At 42.1% G+C, this 20,602-nt stretch overlaps 1 long non-coding RNA gene across 1 annotated transcript; it reads right to left on the bottom strand.

Annotated features, from left to right (window-relative positions):
• Positions 1-17,500: 17,500 nt before the first annotated feature.
• LOC125517241 lies at positions 17,501-18,606 on the bottom strand. The gene is made up of 3 exons (XR_007287487.1): positions 18,287-18,606; positions 18,102-18,197; positions 17,501-17,535 (listed from the first exon to the last, which is right to left on the bottom strand). It is a non-coding gene; the product is annotated as an uncharacterized LOC125517241 (long non-coding RNA).
• Between the last annotated feature and the right edge of the window lie 1,996 nt (positions 18,607-20,602).

Below are 20,602 nucleotides of genomic sequence, written 5' to 3'. Positions count from 1 at the left end.
GCTACAAGCAGCAACGGCTCGCCTTATAAACTGGTTTAGTGCCGCCTAAACTAGCGAGGTGGGACTAATTGAGTAGAGCGGCACATGCAGCAGCGCCTCCACAGGCAGAGCCTGGAAGAAGGGTTAGTGGCCCATATAGCTGGGCACGAGAATGAGCAAAGCCCAGCCCATCAGGGAAACGCTCAGCTCTGGAGATTTTGAACTAGTTTAAATATCTGGCAAATGCTGCATATGGTGTACTTCTAATAATTTTTGAACAATGATTATTGCAACTTATTTCAAGATAGCTAGTTTTTTTTGTTTTCTTTAGCTTTTATGCCAAATTAAATTACAATAGGCCATTACCAAAGTAGCAGACACATTGCTATAGGTTGGAAAGAAGAGAAAAAAGAATGCGACCGATAAGAAAAAAACTGGAGAGAAAAATGGGTGTGGTGTAACTCCAGAACATCGCGGACAGAACATACGCTTGTCTGCTGAAGTATCCTTTTGTTTTGTTGAGTCAGCTGTTCAAATAGTATTCCAGCCGGAAAGCTGCTTGCTGCAACTCCACTTGATCCAATAGCATGTGCCTGCTCTACTTAATTTGGCGCGGCCCTCGATCACGCCAGAGGGAGGCGCGCACACGACTGGAGATTGACAACAACACAGCGCGACGCAGCCAACGCTCGATGCACCGCAGCCGAATTGCCAGATACATGGATGAATGCATATCAGGGACCAAAAGACTGAAAACCATTTTGGAACATGTTTGATACACCGGGAACATGTCTAAATTAAACCTTAGACATGTTTGATACACCGGGAAAGCAACGATGCCGACCGGGATTACAGGTTACTCATAGTTACATGTGGACCCTACTTGTAAGGACTTTCTTCCCTAATCTTTCTTCGGTTAACATTTGAGGAAACATAGACTTCCCTACACCCCCTTATCTAGCCATCCATTTCTGCATTGCGATCTGTGCAAATACTTTTGTCTTTTCTGTTTCTCCCAAATAGAACAACATATGAAATTCAAACTTTACAGGACAACAAAACATTCTTAGTAGAATGTGGGAAAATACTTTCAGATTTTTTCATGAGTCATATATAGTAAAAATTATATTTTTTACGCAAAAGAATTTCATATTGTATATTTATGTCGGACGAAAGCCGGACCTTCAGCGGAACTCTGGACTGATTGAAGGACCGTATGCGTGGATACGGGCGGACGGATCACGCTTGTGATCCTAGCACTGTAATGAACATTGAGATCAGATTCTTCACCAAGTTCTTCCGCTTAAGACGTTGGTAAGATTCAATTAGATCAACTTTTTTTTAATTGCATCTCCTTAGCTTCGTTTAGATGCATTTTTTTTGTTTTCCATGCACGAACCCCGACAAAAATTGAAGCAAAGTTTTTCAATCAAAGCAATATTCCTTAATGTGTCCATTGTTGCATTCAGAAAATGTGTTTGATTTTCCATATACCAAGTGATAAATGTATGGTGAACAACTGTTTGATTGCTTGATTAATGATGGTGAGTTGATGAGGAATGTAAAATTTGAGCAATTTTTTAATTCAAACCGTCTTTTATCTAGTTTTATGGTAGATGAAATGTCATGAATCAAAACTATGACAGCGGATGAACACACACATGACAACCTAGGTGGCAATAAAATTTGAGGGATAATCCAAATAAGGATAGCTGTATTAGAAATGAGAAGAAATGGCAGAATATTTTTAAATGAGATAATGGTGTCACAACAAAAATATTGAAGTTTCAAAAGTGCTATTTACTTCTTTGTAACAACTTAGCTTTTTAAGTGAATCGATAGTGTATGTACAACTTGAAAATAATAGAAAATACATAGTTTACTCGCATTTCAACTGATTGATTTTTGTATATATCAAGTCTGGTCTAATATTTCTGAAGCTTGATTACATACACTAGTAAAGACAATTGATCAACAATTTATATATGTCTCATGGAATTCTTTACTTGTATATATTTGTTGGGTTTTTTCTGAGGGATTATAATTTTCTATTATTTACTACGTGACCGACCTATGTATATAGTATTTTTTGGCTCCTTATAGTCGTGTGTGCAGAATTGGCTTGGGTTTCCGGATTAAATTGGAGCATGTTTCTAAATTAATTTTTGTTGTTGAGATTGAATACTCTATTTATGAGATTAATGATTTTTTTACAATACTATGTACTTATGAAGAAGTATAATCTAATGGCATTGTAGTTACTTTTAAATAAATCATAATGTCAATGTTTTGTAATGTTATAACTCAAATATAAATATCGACCTGCGTAAAAAAATGATGGCCAACATATACTTATGTTAGATTACAGTGATATCCTTATTTATTTATACTCTCTGTTTTTAAGACCCCTTGGACCCCGCGTCGCCCCCCGCTAGGACGGCTCGGGTGGAAACCCTAACCCTCGCCGCCGGGCACGTCCATCCTCTTCCTCCCCTCCGTCGCCGCTGGAGGATGTTGCCGGGCGAAGCCCCGGGCGGCTGAGGGCGGCGGCGGAGGCCCTCTTCCCGCCGGGTTCGTCTCCTTTCTCCATTAATGACCCGCTGCTGTTTAGTCTCCCCTGGTCAGTGGCGCCATTACACCCTTCCGTTCAACTCCCTCATGCAGCTCAGCTTCCTCCGAATTTCAGTATATAACCCTTCTCTCAAAAGCCCCCGTTTGGACATTGCATTGTGGTGACCACAGCCTCAGCCTCAGCCCCGCATATAGATCGCCTTCCTCTGCTTGCCGCTCCCGGGCGGACGGCTCATCGGCAAGAACCAACGATGACAGAGGAGCGAGGTGGAGGGTTCCAGCCGTGTACACACACCGACCCTTCTCTTCCTCAAAAGGAGAAAAATATCAACAACCAAATTCACTCATAAAAAAGATATATTTTCTGCTCAGTGTAGGGTGCGGCGGTTGGACATCGACCTTCACGTCCTATAGTTCTGCCCGCTAGCTATGTTGAAACTTGACCTCAGGATCAATCACATCAAATCACGATGAACATGTTGGAAATATGAGTAAATTACTTGAGATTTAATCCGAATAAATAGAAGATAAATCATGACTGCAATAGTAGAGATTAAACTAATCATACAAACTAGCATAGTAGATGAACAGATCACATCTAGGGCACATACTAGAAGCATGAATTCTACCACGATCTCGAACAAGAAGGATAGAATCACATACGATGCAGCGGGAGCAACACCGCCGGCGTTGACTTTGTCACTCATGTCGTTGAGGATGAGGTTGTCGAGGTCGGGAAAGAAGTCGTTGTTTGCGAAGTCGTCGCTGCCAGCAGTCGCACGAGAGTGCTTCCCAAAAACCTGATCGCCCCTCTCCCGTACAGGATCACGAGAGGCGGGGTTCCAGAGGCCTGCTGTCCCTTCTCCCGCTGCACGCCGAAAGGAGGGATGGATAAGACTTGCTTGACGGCGCAATGATCTGGAACAGTGATGTGAAACCATACGAAGCGGATACGGCTAGGATAGACGTTTGCCTAACTATATAGTGCGGGCCGGGTAGGTCGTGCGAGTAAACCCCACGTTCGAGTCGCGATCCAAAAGAATCGGAGCATAGCTCTGTCCTCGGCTCGGCTCAATCCCGCAACCCGCGACGCGTCTTGACGAGGCGAGGCGAGGCGAGGCGTGATTGTGGCGAGACGAGCGAGGAGGAGGAGCGCGCGTGTAGGTCTCCTCTTCTCATGCTCATACAAGTGGTAGAAGAGCTCACCTTATAAAGTGGTGCAACTCTCACTCAACTTCCATGGTGGGACTAAACTTTAGTCTCACTCACTCCACTCACATGTGTGCATGAATGGGCCAAGAGAATTTCAGAATTTTAGTTGGGCTTTGGGCCAAAGGCCTACTAGCAAAATTCCAACAATCCCCCACAAAGTCTCATTGGTACATCTCATCATTTAGTTCCAAATCATTGTTTATATACCGGTGCTTAGTGGAGACTGTAAAATTGAACTTTCACTCTGAGATTTATGCTACATTAGATCACAACTTGAATAGTGAACTATGTCTTGAACTACAAGTTTTCCGCGAGACTAGTTTCACACAAATTCTTGACTAATACTGGGCTGCCGCAAGGCTTCCCCGCGGGTGGAGCGTATACGTCATACTCCAGGGCCTTTCATGAATTTATTAGAGAACACCCAACTCTCACAGACTACAACGTTAATAGTCAAATTCATATAGGTTTGTTCCTCAGGAGATGCTCTGCAGGACAACATCTCTGCTTACTCAAATAAGCCCCTTGGAACACATTAAGATAAATATCAACCGACCATGCAGTTCAGGAGAGTATTGCATCTTCACGGAGTGGGATAATTAAAACAGGGATACTCTTATGTCAGCTGACCAACAGTTTGTCTCCCACTTCTACTTCACGGGATCTCCAATCACATCGAGTGGGTTACCACTATGAACAACTCATGCGGTGGGTCTCAAACCCATCTCCATCGATGCATTATCTATCACGTTACGTCATAGACCCTTTGTGAAGGGATCTGCCAAATTTTTCGATGTTTGGATATAATCCAACGTAATAACTCCGGAGTTCCTCAATTTTCTGACAGATTTTAGTCTCCTCTTCACATGCCTTGAGGACTTCATATTGTCCTTAGAACTGTTTATCTTGACGATCACAATTTGATTATCAAAGTTCATCAGGATAGAGGCTATTGGTTTTTCAACCAAAGGTATGTCCATCAAGAGCTCACGAAGCCACTCTGCTTCAACAGTGGCAGTGTCTAATGTTGTGAGCTCTGCTTCCATAGTTGACCTCGTTAAGATGGTCTGCTTGCAAGACTTCCAGGAAACAGCACCACCACCAAGTGTAAAAACATAACCACTTGTGGCCTTAATCTCATCAGCATCAGATATCCAGTTTGAGTCACTATAACCCTCTAGTACCCTTGGATACCCGGTGTAGTGAATCCCATAGCTTGCAGTGCCTTTCGAATAACGCATAACTCTCTCAAGCGCATGCCAATGATCATCTCTCGGTTTTGACACAAACCGACTCAGCTTGCTCACAGCAAAAAAGATGTCAGGCCTTGTGGCACTCGCCAAATACATAAGCGAGCCAATAATCTGAGAATACCTCAGTTGATCTCAAGAAATTCGTCAATTCTTTCGAAGCAACACACTAGCATCATATGGAGTTGGAGAAGACGTGTAGTCGCTAGACCCAAAACGACTCAAGATCTTTTCCACATAATGAGACTGAAGCAGTGTGATCCCACCATTCTCATCTCTCAACAGCTTGATGTTTAAGATAACATAAGCTACTCCTAAATCCTTCATCTCAAAGCAACAAGATAAGAGATCCTTAACCTCCTTGATTAAATCAAGGTTGGTTCCAAAGATCAGTATGTCATGGAAATACAGACAAAGAATAACTCCTTTGCCCCGACCATGGCAATAGCACACACTTGTCACCGTCGTTTACTACAAAGCCAGCAACAGTTAATGTTCTTTCGAACTTCTCATGTCACTCCTTAGGAGCTTGTTTAAGGCCATATAAAGACTTTAATAACTTGCACACCTTTCATTCCTGACCAGGTACTACAAAACCATCTGGCTGATCCATGTAAATTTCCTCCTTCAACTCTCCGTTGAGGAAAGCCGTCTTAACGTCCATTTGATGAACGAGAAGACCATGTGAGGCAGCCAGTGGTAGTAGCACACGAATTGTGGTCAGTCTAGCCACGGGTGAGTAAGTATCAAAGAAGTCTTCACCTTCTTTCTAGGTATAACCCTTAGCCACAAGCCATGCTTGTACTTTTCAATTGTACCATCAGGTCTAAGCTTCTTCTTGAACACCCACTTACATCCTATAGGTTTGCACCCATAAGGACGGTTAGTGACCTCCCAGGTTCCGTTAGCTAAGATGGAATCCATCTCGCTATCAATGGCTTCCTTCCAGTAGTCAGCATCGGGAGATGCATAGGCTTCTGAAATAGTCCTGGGAGTGTCATCCACAAGGTACACAATGAAATTATCACCAAAGGACTCTGCAGTCCTCTGTCTCTTACTCCTCACATGAGTTCCATTGTCACCCTCAACAGGATTCTCAACGTGTTCCATCGCAATGGTGGGTTCAGGGAATTACAGCGAATTCCTCACTATATGGAGTAGGTATCTCCTGATTTGATGAACTCGACATATCCTTCATAGGAAATATGTCCTCAAAGAAAGTTGCATCATTCGACTCCATAATCGTACCAACATGCATGTCAGATATCTCAGATTTTATTAAACAAAATCTATAGCCAATGCTATGAAAAGTATAGCCTAGAAGAACACAATCCATGGTTTTTGGTCCAAGCTTGCGCTTCTTGGGAATTGGTATATTGACTTTCTCGTAACAACCCCAAGTACGTAGGTAAGAGAGTTTCAATCTTTTCCTTTCCCATTCCTCAAATGGAGTCATGGTCTTATGCTTTGTGGGAACTCGGTTTAGGACATGACACACACTCATTAGCGCCTCCCCCCCACCATTCCTTGGAGAGACCCGATGTGTCTAATATGGTGTTTACCATATTAGTTAGAGTTCGGTTCTTTCTTTCGGCTAATCCATTTGATTGAGGTGAGTAGGGAGGCACCCTCTCATGGATTATACCATATGTTCTGCACAAAACAGATCAAATTCATTGGAAAAATACTCTCCACCACGATCGAACCTAAGCCATTTAATTTTTCGATCAAGTTGGTTCTCTGCCACAACTTTATAGTTTTTGAAGAAAGTTAAAGCCTCATCTTTTGATTTCAGAAGATACACATAACAATATCTAGTGGAGTCATCAATCAACGTCATGAAGTATCTCTTTCCACCTTTTGTCAACACGCCATTCATCTCACAAAGATCAGAATGTATAAGCTCTAGTGGTGTCAAGTCTCTTGCCTTTGCAGTCTTACGGGACTTGCGAGGTTGCTTAGCTTGCACACATACTCGGCACTTGGAGCTTTTGACAATGGAGATTTTTGGAATTGAATTCATATTATCTAGCCGCGTCATGCACCCAAAGTTAATATGACAAAGTCGTGAATGCCAAATATCAAACTCATTGTTGTGGCAAACATTATTAATAACTTTAGTGCAAATATCTGACAAAGACAGGCGGAACAAGCCTCCGCTCTCATAGCCTTTTCCAACAAATTGTCCATACTTAGAAATTACAACTTTATTGGATTCGAAAACCAACTTAAAACCATCTTGACATAAACAGGAACCGCTAATGAGATTTTTAATGATGGATGACACATGATTAACATTCTTCAGGCGCACGGTCTTCCGCGAAGTAAACTTCAGTTTGACCGTACCAACACCTCGAACGATGGCATGTGACCCATTCCCCATCAGCACGGGAGAAGTCCCTGTGGACTGGTAAGAAGAAAACATAGAGGCGTCAGCACAAACATGTACATTGGCACCGGTGTCAATCAACCAATCAGGAGATTGAAATACTTAAAGGATGGTAGGAAGAATACCGTACCCATATTCGTTCATATCAGTATCACCGATGACAACATTAGCGGACTTGCCTCTCTTCTCATGTTTTCTCTCCTCAAAGCGGTTAGGACACTTCAGAGCCCAATGATTAGGATCACTGCAGACATGGCAAAGTCTCTACCCCTTCTTATGAGAATTCTTCTTGAAGTTGGTAGAATGTGACGGCTTGTTCTTTGTATCAAACTTGCCTTTGCCCCGAGTTTTGTTGTTATTTTTGAACTTGTTGGGCTGGAAGTTCTTCTTCTGTACCATGTGGGCACTAGAAGCTCCCTCGGCAACTCGAGCACGTTTGTCCTTTGCTCTCGCCTTCTCTTCAACATCAAGAGTACCAATGAGATCCGCAATGGAAAGCTCCTGTCTCTTGTGTTTCAGGGAAGTAGCAAAATTGTTCCACGAAGGTGGAAGCTTGGCAATGATGCCCCCGGCAACAAATTTGTCTGGTGACACACACTTGAAGTACTCAAGTTCCTTTGCGAGCGACTATATCTCATGAGCCTGATGTACAACATAGCGCTCATCAGTCATCTTGTAGTCATAGAATTTCTCCATGACGTACAACTCGCTGCCGGCGTCCGAGGCACCAAACTTGCCCTCGAGCGCAGCCCACATGTCCTTGCCGTTGTCAAATGACCTATACGAATCCACAATGGAATCATCAAGAACACTCAGAAGAGCGCCTTTAAAGAGAGTATCGATCTTCTCAAAAGCTTCCAACTGTGCTGGATTAAGATCGCCCTCGGGCTTGCCCTTGGTGGCGTCATAGCAGCCCATGGTCTGAAACCAGTAGACTGCTCTCGTGTGCCAGATCTTATATTGTGCCCCCTTAAAGGCAGGCGGCTTCAGATGCGCAGCAAAACCAGTCGAAGTAAATTGCCTATAATGAGGTTTTTGGATTGTTGGAAATATGAGCAAATTACTACAAGATTTATTCCGAATAAACAGAAGATAAATCATGACTGCAATAGCAGATATTAAACTAATCATGCAAACAAGCATAGTAGATGAACATATCACATCTAGGCACTAGTAGAAAAAGGGCCATTTGTCCCGGTTCGTAGGGCCCATCTGTCCCGGTTGTGGAACCGGGACTAAAGGGTCGTTACTAATGCCCTAGGCCTTTAGTCCCGGTTCTTATACTAACCGGGACAGATGGGCCTCCACGTGGCCGCTCCGGCAAGCCCAGGCACGAGGGCCTTTGGTCCCGGTTGGTAGCACCAACCGGGACCAATAAGCTTCCACGCGTCAGCATTTCAGGGGCTAGTTTTTTTTGAAAGGAGGTGGTTTTGGGGTTTTGGGGGTTAATTTACGTTGGTATATGTACATAATAGAGAGATGTGTCCTCTCTTATCTCCGTGCTACTTCTATTGCTATGCCTAAACATGACTTAGATTGAAGTGAGGCAACATGTGGTGCATGTCGAAAGTAATAGTAATCCTAACTTGATCAAGTTTGGATTGTACTACTTTCGACATGCACCACATGCATGTTGCCTTCACTTCAATCCAATCCATGTTCATCTCACCCACAGATATGTTGGGGAACGTAGTAATTTCGAAAATTTTCCTACACACACGCAAGATCATGGTGATGCATAGCAACGAGAGGAGAGAGTGTTGTCTACGTACCAACGTAGACCGACTGCGGAAGCGATCACACAACGTAGAGGAAGTAGTCGTACGTCTTCTTCCCGATCCGACCAATCCAAGCACCGTTACTCCGGCACCTCCGAGTTCTTAGCACACGTTCAGCTCGATGACGATCCTCGGGCTCCGATCCAGCAAAGCGTCAAGGAAGAGTTCCGTCAGCACGACGGCGTGGTGACGATCTTGATGTACTACCGACGCAGGGCTTCGCCTAAGCTCTACAACGATATGACCGAGGTGGAATTTGGTGGCAGGGGGCACCGCACACGGCTAAGGAACGATCTCAAGGATCAACTTGTGTGTCTTGGGGTGTCCCCTGCCCCCGTATATAAAGGATGGAGGGGGGAGGCTGGCCGGCCAAAGGAGGGAGGCGCAGGAGGAGTCCTACTCCTACCGTGAGTAGGACTCCCCCTTCCAATCCTAGTCCAACTAGGATTCCCAAGTGGGAAGTGAAAGAGAGAGGTGGCCGGCCCCTCTCCTAGTCCTAAAAGGACTAGGGAGAGGGGGGGAGGCGCAGCCCTATGTGGGCTGCCTTCTCACCTTTCCACTAAGGCCCATGTTGGCCCATTTGGCTCTCGGGGGGTTCCGGTAACCCTCCCGGTAATCCGGTAAAATCCCGATTTCACCCTTAACACTTCCGATGTCCAAACATAGGCTTCCAATATATCAATCTTTACGTCTCGACCATTTCGAGACTCCTCGTCATGTCCCCGATCTCATCCGGGACTCCGAACTCCTTCGGTACATCAAAACTCATAAACTCATAATATAACTGTCATCGAAACCTTAAGCGTGCGGACCCTACGGTTTGAGAACAATGTAGACATGACCGAGACACGTCTCCGGTCAATAACCAATAGCGGGACCTGGATGCCCATATTGGCTCCTACATATTCTACGAAGATCTTTATCGGTCAGACCGCATAACAACATACGTTGTTCCCTTTGTCATCGGTATGTTACTTGCCCGAGATTCGATCGTCGGTATCCAATACCTAGTTCAATCTCATTACTGGCAAGTCTCTTTACTCATTCCGTAATACATCATCTCATAACTAACATCTTAGTTATTATGCTAGCAAGGCTTATGTGATGTGTATTACCGAGAGGGCCCAGAGATACCTCTCCGACAATCGGAGTGACAAACCCTAATCTCGAAATACGCCAACCCAACATCTACCATTGGAGACACCTGTAGTACTCCTTTATAATCACCCAGTTACGTTGTGACGTTTGGTAGTACCCAAAGTGTTCCTCCGGTAAACGGGAGTTGCATAATCTCATAGTTATAGGAACATGTATAAGTCATGAAGAAAGCAATAGCAACATACTAAACGATCGGGTGCTAAGCTAATGGAATGGGTCATGTCAATCAGATCATTCAACTAATGATGTGACCTCGTTAATCAAATAACAACTCTTTGTTCATGGTTAGGAAACATAACCATCTTTGATTAACGAGCTAGTCAAGTAGAGGCATACTAGTGACACTCTGTTTGTCTATGTATTCACACATGTATTATGTTTCCGGTTAATACAATTCTAGCATGAATAATAAACATTTATCATGATATAAGGAAATAAATAATAACTTTATTATTGCCTCTAGGGAATATTTCCTTCAAGATATATAATAACTCTTCATGCTCGCATCATGCATCATCATAATAACAAGTCCTACTAATCATCATCATACAACTTCTACTCGTTATTAATAACAAGTCATACGATCATCATCCTGATAGTCATCGAACTAACCCTACTTAATTGTTCTTAGCACATGATCATCAGTATTAGGTAGGACTTAAATACCCTCTTTAAGGTAAAATAGCATAAAACAATATAGACCCTGACTCTCCATTATGGAGAATGGAGATCATCCTGTCTCCAATTCTTGCGCTTCGCTTCCTTTTGCTTCCAAGAACCTCCTTACGACTGTCCATACATTTTTTCCATTTTTGATTAGGATGTCTCCACTTCATTGAGAAATCCGGTATGGATAGTTGATATTCGTAGGATGACCTGGATATATGTTAAAAACACGAAGGCTGCCATTCTGAGACATCAAATGAGGCAAACTATCCTCTGGGATTCTCTATTAAAAAACATAGTAATAACTTCATAGTTAGCAATGATGTACTAGTTTTAGAAGTATGCAAAAGATGCACGGATGTCGTAATAGTAAAAAATCTTACCAGGGTATCTCCATGGTAGTTATCGTAGTTCAACACGTGCACTAGTGGAACGTATTGACCATAATGTTGAGGAGTTTGATTGTAGATATTGTAATTCTCAATATCAATACAAAATCCGACCAGATGATTTTTCTCCTGAAAAGTTAATTCGGAGCCATCGGTATAGTGGGTTTTGTCTACCATCTCCTGCACATTCTTCGAAGAATGAAAATAAGCTGTCAATGGAAATAAGATGTCAACTATTTTGAAATAAACAATATAAATTAGCTACTAACTATGTTTGAGAAACTCACATAGCGGTAGAATTGGAGGCGTATCAACAAGGACCCAAATGTCCATATTGTCTTGCTCGATTTCAGGATCACCAAGATCCATGGTGACAAGAATACCCTCATCAAAACCATACATCTTGCAAAGTGCTTCCCATTTTTTGCAACCAAAATAGGTTACGCTCTCAAAATTATACAGCTTTACTTCAAAATCCATATCATGATGAGTCCTCAGGTGAATTTTCTTTGTTTCGAAACTTTCATGGTCTTCAAAATGCATCCTCTCTAAAACATAGCGTCTTGCATGGCATGGGATAAGCTACTCGAATTGTAAAAGATGAAAATGACACGTTGAAATAGTTGTAGTCATGCTTAATTAAGAAAACACGCTTGCAGTCGTTGCGTACCGTTTCAACATAGAAGGTCTCCTGGAGCTTAATGCTGAAGCGCCGATCATCGTCCAGGTGAGGCCTGTCGCATAGACCTCGATTGTCGTGGCACCAGCTGCACTCCCCCGGGAGACTTTCGTCGTCTGATGACGATATTTCCTACATTCATAATTCAAAGATTAAACTTGTAAAATTAAATATATGTACTACAAAAACTAAATTAGATCATTATTATTCATCACGGGTTGACTATCGATCTCTCGAGTCTTTTCTTGAAAACTCTCAGCTCACGTGGTGTATATATTCGACTCTCGGTGATGGTCGCTCCTCACTTCGTCCCCGAGTGCATTACACCAAAATGTCTAGCACACGGGAACGAAGGAGAAGCGACCCCCACGACAATAGTCGGGATTCTTCGTCCTCTCATATATATATAGGTGGAACTCTCCCTCACTGATTCCTCACTGACATTTGCGACCGTCGGTGATGCTCGTTACTCCTTCTTCCCCTAGTGCATAACAAAGGTCTAGCACCTGGAGAAGAAGGAGAAACGACCCCCATGACAACAGTCAGGATTCTTCGTCCTCTCATATATATATGGTGGAACTCTCCCTCACTGATTCCTCCCTGACATTTGCGACCGTCGGTGATGGTCATTACTCCTTCTTCCCCTAGTGCATAACAAAGGTCTAGCACCCGAAGAAGAAGGAGAAACGACCCCCACGACAATAGTCGGGCTTCTTCGTCCTCTCATATATGGTGGAGACTCGACAGACTTAAAGTCAACCCGAAATAGCGTTGAATTATCTTTCTAAAAAAGGATTTGGCTGGTCTCACCTCGAGGTCGGAGGGGGTCGGTGACGGGGACAACGGCGGGGATGATGGAGGGGGGCTCCTAGATTTCTGCGAAAACAAAAACCCTATAAGCTATCAACTAATCATATGCATACGCCTTGCATAGTGCTCTCCAATTTTAGCATTCAAAGTAGGAGTAGTTTTCCAATTTGGGCATTCAATAAACAAAATCAAATCACGAAATAAAGTAGTATTCAAATTAGGATGTATTCAATTATAAGCAAAACTACATCATCTCTTGCGTCCGTACATCGTTGAATGTTATCACTAATACACCTCGAATACTATCATACATATAACATCGCTAGTATAGCTAGAACCGTAGCGCCCGACGGGTATCGGCACGAGCGGTGGACATCCAAAGAGAAGGAACCATCACATGATCGCTCCAGTGAGATCCATGAAGAACCTGCTAGGCATTGTCGAACCTGCCCTCCAACGCAACCATGTAGCGACGGACGTGCTCGTCCTCCTCGCTGACATGGTGACGTACCACCTCCGCGGTGTCTGGAAGCCTCGGCACCGTCACTGGTCCACGCGACCGCCACCAAACAAGGATAAGGTCAACGACGGGCTGGCTCCTCACCAACCTACGCCCCCAGAAGGTAGCACATCCCAAAACCATCCCGAGGGAGCCTAGTCCCGGACATGGCCCCTCTGATCAAGCCGGCCTCCTCCGCCGAGTCGACGACGAGGATGCGGGATAGGCATCGTCGACGTCGGTGCGGGAATAATTGCTTTAACTAAAAATATAAACTAGTTATATTAATTTTCTTGCTAAAAATAAACTACTTCTATAGTAAAATAAACTAGTTTTTATTAAATCAAGTAGTTCAACTACTAAGCACTTACTATAAATAGAATAAAGTAGTACTTACTAAAAAAAACTACTACTATATATAGTAAAATAAAGTAGTTTTATTAAATCAACTAGTTCAACTACTAATTAATTAAGCACTTACTATAAGTAAAGTAGTTTTATTAAATCAACTAGTTTAACTACTAATTAAGCATTTACTATAAATAAACTAGTTTAACTAGTTCAACTACTAATTAACAACCTCTGCGGTATCCGGAAGAAGAAAAATAAGAGGAGAAGAAGAAAGGATTAATAGAGGAGAAGATCAAAGAAAAAAAGAACAAAAAAACAGGAGAAGAAGCTTCTTCTCCTCTTTTTTCCTCTTCTTCCTCTCCTCTTCTTCCCCTTCTTCTTTTCCTTCTTCCTCTCCTGCTTCTTTTTCTTCTTCCTTCTTTCCTTCTTCATCTTTTCTTCCTTTTGCTTATTTTACTTTTTCCTCTACACTAACCTAAAATGCAATAAACTAAAATTGATATCTACTAACAATCTAAATAAAAAATTAATACATATATAAAAAGAAAAAAGGGGGGCTCCACATCGGGGGCGGCCGGCGAGGGTGACGGCGGCAGGGGGCGGAGGGCGACGACGACGGCGACGGGGGGCGGTGGGCGACGTCGGGGGCGGTGGAGGGTGACGGTGGCGGCGGAGGGCGACAGCGACGGTGGCGGGGGGCGGCTCGGGGCGGCGGAGGGCGGGGGGCAACTGATTGTGAAATTTTCACAAGCCCAGCTTATATACCCAGAGCATTGGTTCCGGTTCGTGGCAACAACCGGGACCAATACCCCCCTTTAGTCCAGGTTGGTGCCATGAACCGGGACCAAAGGTCAGTTTTCGGCAGCCCAAAAGGCGGGAAGCGGCGGCCTTTGGTCCCGGTTGGTGGCACCAATCGGTACCAAAGGGGGCATTCGTACCGATTGGTGCCACGAACCGGTTCCAATGCCCCCCTTTAGTCCCGGTTGGTGGCGCCAACCGGGACCAAAAGCCTCGTTCTGCCCGTGCTCAAATGTTTAGTCCCACCTCGCTAGCTGAGAGGGGCGCGTAGTGGTTTATAAGCCCCACTGCCGCACCCCTCTCGAGCTCCTCTCCATTGCAGGCTTTCTGGGCCTAATTGTCACTGGTATGCCTAATGGGCCTACTGGGCCTTCTGCGGGCCTGAATCCTGGCCCATGGATGGGCTTCTAGTCGTATTCAGGCCGTTGAGGCTCAGTAGGTGGCATATTTTTTTATTTTTTCCCTGTTTTTGTTTTCTTTTTTGCTTTATTTATTTTGTTTTGTTTCTACTTACAACAAAAAACTTATTTATTTTATTTTGTTTCTAATTACTTACTTATTATGTAATTTTGCTATTAAAGTTTCTAACCAAAAAGTTCTTTATGAAAATTCTGTGAATTCCTGACTTTTTGTGTGTTCGAAATGCGCCATTGAGCTATAAGCCACATCATCAATAAAATTCTTTTTTCTTTTAATGTTTTGAACAGAAAATACTGTGATAATTTTAGTTGCATAAATTCTATATAATTTTAGTTTCAATAATACTAGAGGTTTATAAAATGCAACATTCAAAGCTTTTCAATAAAACATTCAAAGCATTTCAACAAAATGGAAAATTTGTTTCGAGATATCAGGATTTCATACGGAAACTCGTCTGTTACAACATGCATTTCAAATGAACTAGGAAAAGGTTGAAAGTTGGCATGGTATCATCATAATAGTTGTGAAAAGAAAGTCTTCACTTTTTCTTCGCTTGTGTGCTTTGCTTATTGCGATGTAACCATGGATAATCTTCATCGTTTATCAGGATGCTTGGGTCAGCCTTGACTTTGAAGGGAGGAATTTCATGAAACTTTTCATAATCTTCGGACATGTCTGTCTTGCCCTTCACTCCCACGATGTCCCTTTTTCCTGAAAGAACTATGTGGCGCTTTGGCACATCGTATGATGTGTTCGCTTCCTTATCTTTTCTTTTTCTCGGTTTGGTAGACATGTCCTTCACATAGATAACCTGTGCCACATCATTGGCTAGGACAAACAGTTCGTCAGTGTACCCAAGATTGTTCAGATCCACTGTTGTCATTCCGTACTGTGGGTCTACCTATACACAGCCTCCTGACAGATTGACCCATTTGCACTTAAACAAAGGGACCTTAAAATCATGTCCATAGTCAAGTTCCCATATGTCCACTATGTAACCACTAGTTGACTGCCCGTGCGTTTCCACGACTCCTTATGCTTTTCTTCATCTCATATAGTGTAGACACAAGGCATTTCAAAGATCACACAAATATATGAAATATAGACATGTAATATTCCAAAAAAAATAAATTTGATTTCTCTTCAAATGTACTCATAGAATAATATAGTTGGACATGGCATACACATAGGATAGGTATCTATCTGATTATCTTGTACTCCCTATGATCCATATTAAGTGTCGTGCTTTTAGTTCAAACCTTATTATAGATCGGAGGGAGTATTAACTAAGATACTTGAAGCGCTCAGAATTTTCATTGATATGAGGATAGAAAAAACCAAGTACAACTGGTTACAGTAAAAGGAGAATAGCAAAAGACCAGCTATAGCGGCATGGCAACAACGCCAAATAAAAGGATTATACATTAGAGATAAAGAGCTCTAGCCCCTCTGTTAGGGTTGATGGCTGACTGTTTTTGCATTTTTCCTGAAATAAGTACGAAGAAGTATGAGATAAAAATGGTAGACTGATTGTTTTGGCATTTTTTTACAGTAGCATGTCAAACTTGGATAGATGAATATCCTTTATCTTTTAAGGGCCAAACATAAGTTTGGAACTTTTCAAGTTGCCGGTGCTCCACAAGAACATCCATGATAGTATGAGCACTTTGGGTCAGCTCAATGCATACAAACAAGCATAACCATGGTTGTGGAAATACCAACTGCTCATTTTTATGCTTTTTAACCAAGCTATCAGATAGACTATAGACTTAAATGGATAACAATTAATAATTTTAAACTGCATATATTTTGTTTTCTTTGCCCCTTGTTGTATGCATAATCCTTACAAACAAAACCACAACATCAGAACTTCATTTACATTCAATCTTTGCAGACAATATCAGCCAATTGTAAAGACCAAAGGAACACCATTATGATATCAGGACTGTTCAACTAGTCAGGCTCGGAGAACATTTTATAAGTGCACCAAGTAAAGAACAACATCGGTGGGACTCCATTGGCACCATAGGACAGTCCAACATGCGCATACTGCGTTGCTACACAAAACTATAGGGAAGCACAATATTTTCTATTTAGTTCATGGTTAATTCTATTTGGACACATAGAAAATCTAAACCGAAGCAAAATTCTACATTTAATCCCACAAGACTTGCACGAGATTAGATTATGTACCAGATTACATTTACCCAGCTTTCCTAGAGTAAAGTGTCCCTTCTCTTCTGCGGAACCGATGTTTATGTGTATATGTATGTGTCCAGTTCAGCAGAAATAGGAAAAAAACATGACAACAGAATATATAAAGATGGAAATGAATACCTTGCTAGCAAAATAATATTATTAAGTGCCTAAGCAAACTGATGCTTATTTTCAATTCGTGTTTAATTATTTCCAAACACAAAAACAATTCTAAAAACGAATCAAAATTCCACGTTTAATACTGTAAGACTTGATCCAGATCAAATCACGTACCATAAAAAGATTACATTTACCCATTCCTAGACTCTGGAGTGATGGGCCCTTCTCTTCTGCATAAATTTTCATACCGTATGTATGTGTCCAATTTGGCTACAAAGAATAATTTACTTTGAATTAATTTGCATTAACGTACATTGAATAGAAACAATAGGAAATAGGTTAAGATGGCGAAAAATAAAATTATGATATTGTGCATTAAGAGATCATCAACATTATTGAAAGGAAAAAATGGTCATTTAAATATCATCCAACGTCAGTATGATACCAGATTCCGTAGCAGTTTGCAGTTATATGATCAAAAGTGACTATTGGAAGCATCTTACAAATGTAGGGAAGTTCTTGAAACAATTTCTGGCTTTGTATGTGGTTTTTCATATTAAGAAAATTGATGTTTTCCAGCAACATAATATCTTCCTCTTCTTAAGACCATGTTATAGAATACGAGCACACAAGACAACAATACAAGCAAAGTAGTAGAATGGTAATATCAAGTCAGGCCATTCCAAGAGTAAGGGCAATGCAAAGGCACAAAACAATGCTATGTAGTTTCAATAATGACCAATCTACCAAGCACATACTTAACCAATCTAGATCCACAGATAATCATACTCAAATGAAAAAAATGTCATGTGAAAGGTGATACCATTTGATGTTACCACATGCTCTTTTGGCTCCAATGTTGGTATGGTACTGGCCTTGGAAAGCATTGTAGCTAATTGGGTGGATGATTCACATATGAACATATCAGCTGACTGTTCCACAACAATTGTTAAGATTACAAGCTCGGTTACAAATTTTCAGCAAGACCTATATCCACATAGCTGCTTGAGAAAATACATACATTTTCCCCAATATTAGATAGGTGTTTTGTATACCGTGACAGGTAATGGTCAACTGCTTTTGAGCCTTTAGACTGTGATTCATAAAATAAAGAAAAACAGTTAGTGCTACCATATCAGGCAATAAAGATTTCACATAGGCTGCAACTTCAATTGTTTGAGAAACTGATAATCCTAGGATAGTTTTAGGAGTCTATGAAGGTTGGTGCAGATAATCCCAATCTACACAATGGGTAATGCCAATAAAAGATAGATCGATTGGACTCACATATATAAGCTGGCACATAGTTTACTATGATTAATCACTCTGTGGTGAGAGTCATAAACACATATTGTTGGCTAGTAGCTAGTATTGTAGGAATAGAAACTTAGTTTGACCTTGTATCAGGTGATTTCGTCGCTACCTCATGTAGCAAACCAATCATATACGTAGGTATATAACGGAATGGAAAAAAGAAATATAACCGAGCAAGACTGGATATGTAGGACCCAGATCTAGTTTTGATGTCAATTATGTTGTGGCCGCTGCCAACCTTGAAGCAATGATCTTTCTTGAAATTCTTCGAGTTCTGCATTTGAAATAAGATTTAGAATTCTGACAGGGTTTATATAATTAGGGGCAAGCCAGGCAAATGATAATTTTTATTTGAGAAAGTGACAAGAATTAATGAGACAATTTTGATAGTGCATTAACACGAGGTAGATATATGTAGATAACAGATTGGAAAAGATAAGCTATGAAACAGTCCACAGTAGACATGTTTCTGGAACCATGAAATAGTAGCAATCACAAAAGCAACAATTAAATACTTTAATGCTGAACTCAATGTAAATTCTCATCAACCGTAGACATCTGAATACCTTGCATCACTTTATTTGTTTGCAAAGTAGAAAGTTTGAGCAGTTAAACACTTCCAACTTTATATGACAAAGTTTAATGTTTCTCCTGTGGCCGTCCACATTTTCTCAAATGAAGATGCATTCAACAATAATTTGCAATAAATTTGATATCCAGATAACAAAGATATGTCAAAAAAATTTCACAAAACAAATATTTCTCGCTTTCTCAATTGTAACTACATTTACACATGTAGCAGAAAAAATGGGAGAAATACTGAAGCTACTACAGTACAAGGATATTAGTGGTAGCACCGGCGGAACCTTTATTTCCGGCAAACACGTCTCGATCGACAGATGACCGGTGCAATAAGTAACTGAAAGGAAGAGTTCTCTTTGATGTTGGGCCATGACTTGGGTCATGCCCTTGGCTGATAGCTGCACATACGACACACACACACGACGTACCGGATCATTCATCACGAAGGTACGAACAGAAACAGCAGAACACAAACCATGAGCCCAGGCGCATGCCACGCGCGAACCCCGGTGGGCTAGCGGCTAGCAGCAGGCAGCAGGAGTGGTGGTACCGGATGCCAAACTGGACGGTGGAGGCGCATGCCCTGGCGCTAGAGGCCAGTAGCGAGGAAGTCTCACGTGCTGTAGTATCGGCTGCCCTACCTCGAAAAAATTTGGTCCTCCGCCACTGATGAGAGGTGGCATGCTGACTAAACAACTCATGAAATTCTAGTCCATTTTACCGGCATCTAAAACAATAGTACTTGCCTATATCTTTTTTTCTTGTTTATAACTATAGGAATTGTGAATGTATAGTCTTTACCTTGGCTTTAATTATCTTGCGGCCATCAAACCCATTGCATATGTCTTGGTTGAACAACAATACAGCACAAAAGAATACTCCTGTATTTTCTACTTAATCTAAAAACCATTTGATCTTCACTAAAACTGCTTTCTGAACAACATTAATAATGTCATAACAAAAGTTATGAGGGCGAACGGACCATGCTGTGCTAGTGTGCTTACCATGGCAAAGAAGATATCACGATAAGGCAAGGAAGATCTGAATTAGAAAGAACCCATCGCGTACTGAAAATTCGTGAGTGTGAGAGCACACCTGCTACACGCACAGGTAATGAAGACAACGGCAATGGAGGAGAAGATTGAGATCGACGCACCTGTGACGGCGTTCTCTACGGAGCCGATATTCTGGTCATTGGACCTCGACGCGACCTTGTACGCAACATGCTCTTCCAAACGAGCCCTTACCAATGGCCGCCGCCACCTGCGATGAGTACGACGGGCCGCGGAAGCTAGCATGGTCGACTGGAGGACGGTGACGACGGCAGGAAGAAGTGGGCGAGATGGATCTACCTACCCTTTCCTATGGTCGCAATGGGAGATGAAAGAGGAGGCTGACGTTGCCAAAAAAATTGGGAGAGAGATGGGATCGAGAGGGGGTT

Source organism: Triticum urartu, chromosome 6, assembly GCF_003073215.2.
Source record: "Triticum urartu cultivar G1812 chromosome 6, Tu2.1, whole genome shotgun sequence".
Lineage (NCBI taxonomy): Eukaryota > Viridiplantae > Streptophyta > Magnoliopsida > Poales > Poaceae > Triticum > Triticum urartu.
Note: the sequence above shows the minus strand (reverse complement) of the source record. Positions and strands in the feature narration are given on the sequence as shown.